This window comes from Mytilus californianus, unplaced genomic scaffold, assembly GCF_021869535.1.
Source record: "Mytilus californianus isolate M0D057914Y unplaced genomic scaffold, xbMytCali1.0.p SCAF_6, whole genome shotgun sequence".
Lineage (NCBI taxonomy): Eukaryota > Metazoa > Mollusca > Bivalvia > Mytilida > Mytilidae > Mytilus > Mytilus californianus.
In genome coordinates this window covers 114,278,148-114,286,238 of record NW_026262712.1, presented here as the reverse complement: position 1 = coordinate 114,286,238, position 8,091 = coordinate 114,278,148, and positions in this window count along the sequence as shown.

The following is an 8,091-nucleotide window of genomic DNA, read 5'->3' as shown; positions in this document are numbered from 1 at the left end:
AAATCATGCTGTTGGTTTTTCCTCTTTGAATTGTTTTACATTTTGTCATGCCGGGGCCTTTTATCGATTATTATACGGTATGGATGTTGCTCGTTGTTTAAGGCCGTACGGTGACCTATAATAGTTCTTTAACATCATCGCCTTTGGTATCTGCTGGATAATTGTCTCATTTTTTTTACAATTATGTATTATAGGTACAACAAAAAAGTACAGTGATCCTACTTTTTCTCTACATTTTCTAAAAGAATTTCATCAGAATTATTTTCTCATATTTTATTTGAAAATTTCTGTCATCTAATTTTCTTTCTATTCACATAATAAAGCTTCGTATATATAAACGCTTTAACGATAAGATAATATGAGAAATACATTTGTAGTGTTTGTGAACCATACTTACCAGTAATGACATGTTAAAACGATGTGTTCATTCTCTTCCACACTGTACATCAATTGTAACGGTGCGCCTCTGTTCTGTTTTCTATAATTTTGGATGTATGTCTCGCATTCGGGTAAATTTCTATCTATTAGATGATATTAATACGGATTTTAGTCTAATATTTTGCAAAAACAATAATCCAATAACGTTAATAGTGATGATTCCTTAAGTAGAAACGGATTTTGAGTTTCACTTCAAATTTGGAAACTAATCGCCCGTATTCACACCGTAAAAATAAAATTGATTAAATTGATTCAACTACACAAGTTTTGCTCATAGTTTTTAGATCGTACGGTGTCGAGGACCCATACTAATTTATCCATACCCTAAATCAAACTTACTCATACCCATATCTATCCCTAACACTAACCCTATCCCTAAATCTAATATATCTGATCTAAAACAAAACCTTATCCTTAAATGAACATTAACATTAAGTACGGGGACCTCTACGGTAAACGTAGGCCAAAGATAAAACTCGTACTCCATGGTACTTGATCCTGAACAGTAGCTGTATCTCGTCGTGGTCTTAGTTTTGTTTTATATTCTTCGTCCATATCTTCATCAGGTACGTCGAATGGAAGGTGGTCTTTCATTAGTTCTGAAATACATGAAATTACGATATGATAAATTATTTTTATGTAAATGACTTTAAAGTTTAAGATCTTTTGACATCTAGCATTCAAAGGCAAATTTGAATGGATCTTTTATTTTGCCGTTGAAGATTTAGAAAATTTATAAATCTGTGGATTACAAGTGCAAATATCTTGATTACTTCCAATGGGTGCGGTAGGTGTTTTTATCTTGATTACTGCTAATGGGGACGATAGGTAGGTGTTTTTGTCCTGATTACTTCCAATGGGGGCGATATGTAGGTGTTTTAGTATTGATTACTTCCAATGGTAGCGGTATGTAGGTATTTTTGTATTGATTACTTTCAATGGGGGCGGTAGTTAGGGTAATTGTTTCTGCCTTAATTACTGCTAAAGGTGACAGCAGGTAGCTGTTTTTGTTTTAATTACTGCTGATGGGGATGGCAGGAAGTTGTTTTTGTCTTGATTTCTGATAAGGGGCCGTTAGATATATGTTGTTGCTTGATTATTGCTAAGGGGACGACAGGGAGGTGTTTTCGTCCTTAAAAGCAGTAATAATGGGGACGACAGAAAGGTATTTTGTCTTGACTACTGCTAAGGGGGCGGCAGGCAGTTTTTTTTTACTTGATTACTACTAAGGGGACGGCAGGTATGTGTTTGACCTGATTACTGATATAAGGGGACAGCAGGTAGGCGTTTTTGTCATGATTGCTACTAAGGGGAAGACAGGAAGGTATTTTATATTTGTTAACTGTTAAGGGAACGGCAGGTATGTGTTTTGCCTGACTACTGCAAAGGGGACAGCAGGTAGGTGTTTTGGCTATATTACTGTTAAAGGAACGACAGGTAGATGTTTTGTCTTAATTAGTACAAAGGGTACGACAGGTATGTGTTTTTGTCCTGATTACTGCTATAAAGGGGACAGCAGGTAGGTGGTTATGTCTTGATTACTGCCAAATATAAGGGGACGGCAAGTAGTTATTATTGTCTGGAATACTGCTGATGGTAACGACAGGTAGGTGTTTTTGTTTTGGTTACTGTTAAGGGGGTCGCAGGTAGGTGATTTTATCTTGATTTCTGCTTAGGGGACGATAAATTGGTGTTTATGTCTTGATTACTGCTAAGGAGACAATAGGTTGTTGTTTTGTCTTAATTACTGCTTAGGGGATAGAATGTAAGTATTTTTGCCATAACCACTGCTAATGAATGGAGAAATATGACGGTGTTTTTATCGTTACCAATATTTAAAATGACCCTTGCAAATGTTTGGTCGGCATTTTCTGCGATTACTTAAAGCTATGGATGTTTTCGGCTCTTTTGGAAATTGGTGACCACATAGCACATTATAACTTATTTTTCTTACATTTCTTTACTAACGGAACATTTGTATTAGTCAGACTGTCGTAAAGTGGTTTATTTATATGTTTCACCTTCATATGTAATCAACTTTTCGCTAAACCGCATAGATAATCATAATATTATGCATGTACCTTCCAATTGCTGAATCACCTAAATAAACATAATATCATACCTTCAAGCTCTTCGGATATATTATATTTTTCCCTATGTCCGTCATCATCCTCTATTTCTATAACCATTTCTAGTGCCGAGACAGTTAAACCTAGATAAAACAAAGTATTCAACATAGACAACACAGCGAGACAAGATTACTATGAAAAATTACTTTGACAAAAGCAAAGATATATAATACTACAGATTGTAAACTCTATCAAAGCAGAAAAACTTGATGGTTTAAAGGTAAGTTCTTGTGGGTAAATTTCGGCAATATATTTGGAGAGTTCTTGATTATTTAACGAAAAGTATCATCAAGATAACGACAAGTGTTGTTTAATTTATCAATTAAATGAAATTTAGACGGGTCTTCACTGAGTTTGGCCATAAACTGTGATTCATAGCAGTAAAGGAACAAGTCTGCAATTCAAAGGGGACAATTGGTGCCCATAGAAAATACCTACAGTACAATCTGTCGATAAACTTAATTGCGGAAACGTACATAAATGTTGTCAAGGAAAAAAATGACGACTTTAATCACATCATCACACATCCTGTATGTATATCTAGCATATTTAACTTTCTCGTTTTAGGAAAAGGCTTTATATGAGTTGCCGCAAATAAACTTGCAATCAGTTTTTCAGAAATAAATTTGCAATGACGATTTTTCAGAAAATTGCTGCTTCGATAATGCTGAAATTCAGTCGTCTTACTTTGCAAGACGCGAAATATCAATTCATGTAACTTTAATATAGTGACATGCTATAATCGAGATTTGCGGAGAAGAAAGTATGTATAGACGAAATACCATGCATGTATAGTAACGGAACAATTGTTTGTTTTAGTCCAGATGTTACTCACACGACATGTATTTCACGCATGATGTAAGAAAACTTGTAGCAAATTATCTAATTTTGTACGACTTTGCCCCCAGCAGAGCTATAGAAAAACAGTACATTAACGGGTGTTACACGGACACTTTTTAGATGATACACGGACACTTTTTAGTTGTTACACGGACACTTTTTATGAATAGAATCACTCGTGCATGATCAGTGAGTTCATGGGCACTTTAAATTTCAATGAGATTTGAACTTTTTGTTTCACCGACATATTTCTTGTCTTTTTCATTAAAATATTTACGTTGGCATAAATAACTATGTTTTTTTTCAAACAATTCCAGTATATTGCTATTCATATCAGTACACTAAGGGATTGACCATTTAACTTCAAAAGGGGAGTTATGTTTTTTCCTAAAAAAATATTCTGATCCCCAATTTTATGAGAAAAAAATATATTGTGGTAAATCAGATGACAAAATAATGTTCTGATTCCTGATTTTCCGAATACCGTATATAAAAGTGCTAATTTCGAAAAAAAAAATATTTGAGTGATAGCGTTGATAAACTAAATCATTTTCTTACTCAGAAAAAAAACATACCCCCCTTTTGAAGCTAAATGGTCGGTCCGTAAATGTATTTTTTTTTCAATATATGGACATGAATAGTATTCTGGACAATGCTGAAAGTAAAGAAATGCTGGTACCGACGTTTATATTTCAATAAAAAAGACAGGAAATATATATAAAAAAATCAAATCTAATCAAAAGATAAAATCCCTATCAACTCACCAATGCACGATTGATCCTATAAATAAAAAGTGTCCGTGTAATACATGTTCAAATAGGCAGCAAATCTTGAAGAAAATCATTCAACTTATGTCACCAATTTTTGACGGTAAGCTGCGATTGGATCATATTGTGACACGTGTTTGATCCTGACCAACACTATTAGAGATATAAATAAAAACGTATAAGATTAATTTTTTTTTTAAATCCAAACTATATACCTATATATGGGTGATTTTAACAAGACAAAATCGATTTTTTCGTAGGAAATTCATTCTTTTTATATTGTTATTGAATTTATATATTTGGGAGCAAACGTACGATTTTTATTATTTTTTAAGGCGGAATGGGGGAATGGAATGACATATCCTGCATGTTTTCAACAAAAAAGAATCAAGCCTGTTTATTTTAAATTTATTTTACCCCCCCCCCGCCCTTTTCCGTTTTCCCCCAAATAAAAATCAAATGTTAGCTTGCTTACCTCTGAAATCTTTTTCATACATTACTTACTTGCGAAGATGCATTTTTAAAAGTCTCAAATGTATACGAAATTCATCTTTTACTTGACATGGTTCTTTTTAATGAAATTATTAGATTCTTGAATTTTTTAAAAAAAAACTATAGGCTGAAGGGAAGTGAAAAAAATAATTTGTTTAAACTGTCTTACTGTAACTTACATTAACTGGTATATGGCCATTTAAGTTTCGAATCTGTTAAATTTTGATACCTCTTCTACATGCAAAATGAATTACTTCTTTCTTGAAACGTCGTACAAGTCAGATACAAAACAAAGGTAACAAAAAACAGGCCGGAAACAAACTGCCGAATAGTTTTTCTGCACTCGTAGTCAGGTCAAGGTCCTCGGCTATCGCCTCGGACCTTCACCTGACTACTCGTGCAGAAAAACTATCCGGCAACGTTTGTTACCGGCCTGTTTCTTTGTTACCTTTGTATTGTATCTAATACCTATTTCTGCATCCGTGAATACAATTCATGAATATGCCGACGGTTGTCAAGCTCAATTTAAAAGCCGTCATTGTCTTGGAGATTTATGTTATTCTAGAGAAGACTTGGGATTTCAAAGCGAAAGGGCCTTTCGCATGATTTGTTTCAAAGGAGTTGCGAAAATATTCCAGGACGCCGCATGTGGTTTTGTAAAACGACAGGCCGATATTGCAGTTCTTGAAAAAAACAAACGAAAGTGCAAACTGTATAAAAACGTAGGAATAACCGATTTTTAGACTCTTAGATACTATTGAGCGTGACGAACCAAAGTGATTTAAACCAGTGACGGACAATATGAATAGGTCTATTCACCGGATTCATTGTGTTGAAAATGGAATTATTTCGGTAAAAAGATTATCTTGTTACTCGTGTGGTTCTTATTTAAACGGCAACTATTCGAATTGTCAAAATTGCCATATCACTGGAATGGAACGTAGAATAACAATGACAAACGAAGATGAGTCTAACAGGGAACACGATTATGAGGCTGAGGATTAAACCGAAATTAAAGACAAATAACCAATTGAAGACGTGGTGATCAAATTTGGACTCCTGCAGCGCAAAACCGATTTTGTACCGGCTGTTTGAACACGATTTATATGCATTGACTTAGATACTAGTGATGAAGGAATATTGACCATGTCTGAGGATATGATATTGCAGTATTTGACAGTCTTTAAAATGACGTTAAAATACTAAATCCCTGGGATGTGTTTTAGTTGATTTTAGTCTCTGATGCATGATTTTTTATTATTAATTGTTTTGGCTTTTAACTAGCTGTCAGTAACTGCTAGTACTCTCAAATCGTACTTTCATGTTTATTTGACCTGTTGATACTAATTGTATTGTTTTTTGTTATTTAATGTTATTCAGGGTTATATCTGGTCTATATACCAGCTTTGATAAGTGTTTGGTATAACTATAAATTTTCACTTCGTACTATGAACATCAAAATTATTTATTTTGTAATAATATTTCCTTTCTCTATTGGTACTGTACACGTATACCTAACAACAAAATTATTTTCATTTACCTGTGTTTAAAGTTATTGCAAATGGATGGTATTTTTGTTCGAGCATATTGTTTTTCTTTAATTGTTTAACATTTCTTACCGATATAACATGTTACTTTTATTATTCTTCCCTTAGTTTATTTATTTTGTATTCAAAATTATTTATTTTGTAAAAATATTTCCTTTCTCTATTGGTACTGTACAGGTATACCTAACAACAAAATTATTTTCATTTACCTGTGTTTAAAGTTATTGCAAATGGATGGTATTTTTGTTCGAGCATATTGTTTTTCTTTAATTGTTTAACATTTCTTACCGATATAACATGTTACTTTTATTATTCTTCCCTTAGTTTATTTATTTTGTATTTACATTGTTTCATAGGTCAAATTTATTTGTTCAGTGTATGTTCAATGGTGTTAATATGTCCTTTGATTGAGTTAAGCTATTTCAGTTGATATTTTATAGTGTGTCTTTCTATATTGTGATGTTACACTATGGTTTCAGAAAAAGGGTGAAGGTTTGGTACCATTAAAACGTTTAAATCTGCTGCATTTGTTTGCACCTGTCCTAAGTCAGGAATCTGATGTTCAGTAGTTGTCGTTTGTTGATGTGGTTCATAAGTGTTTCTCGTTTCTCGTTTTTTATATAGATTAGACCGTTGGTTTTCCCGTTTGAATGGTTTTACACTAGTAATTTTTTGGGGCCCTTTATAGCTTACTGTTCGGTGTGAGCCAAGGCTCCGTGTTGAAGACCGTACTGTGACCTATAATGGTTTACTTTTATAAATTTTGACTTGGATGGAGAGTTGTCTCATTGGCACTCATACCACATCTTCTTATATCTATTTAGCAATGATTAATGTGTGAAATAAGTTATACTTTCAACAAGTTAAGATAATGACGAAATAATTTTTTTTATTCCACTGTTTAAACATATTGATAGTTTAATCAATATTTGATTGGTTGAGACTATCCCACGTGTCATTGAACAAATCTTCATATTCAATTCCCCTCTGAAATGTCAGGATAACTTCGTGCGACGTTACGCGCGGTTAATGTACATAACGTTTTGAACTTCTTATTCTTCTTAAAATAGCGATAGCAAAAATCATTATCATGTTCAAATTTATTTCAGACGATAAAACAAAAAGACTTATAATTATAAATCAATTGTTTTAAAAACAATTGTTAAACAGTCTTTCCCTTCCGAAACATGATTAACTTTTTTGGTTGGTTGGTTGGTTGGTTGGTCGATTGATTGATTGATTGATTGATTGATTGATTGATTGCATGGCACTTTCTCGGTGCGACGCAGCTAACTTAAATAACGCCTATATTCTGAACGAACGTGACTGCGTCCTTATTCATCCCGCACAGCCAAACGGACGCCTGAGATGTCCTCATAAAAATTGATCCTAGCATCATTCGTTTATAAATTTTCTCTAGTTTCTATGTTACCTCGGACTTCCATTTTTTATCTATATGTTGTGTATGCATTTTGATTGAATTTGTAGGAAAACAGAGTAAATTTTATCTTGGAAGTTTTATTTTCCTTATTTGGATATGGAATGTTTTATTCTAAATTTAGGTCCGCGCGCCAGATGGTGTTGTGAAGTCACGTGACAATCGAATATATATGTCTTTTCAGGGGAGACCGTTGAACAGAGCACATGTGTATTGATCAGAGAAACACGATAACTATTGTTTTTATTTTGTACAGGTCATTGACGTCGGATCACGCATACATATTACGTACACATGTTTACGGGAGCACAGATTTGTATTTTAATGCATGTTTAGAAATTTGATTGTAGGATTTCAGTAATATTTACGAACTTAAAGGAGCGATTTCTACGATATTGATTTTAATTTCGCAATCAAGCGGACCGCACGTGTCTCATAGA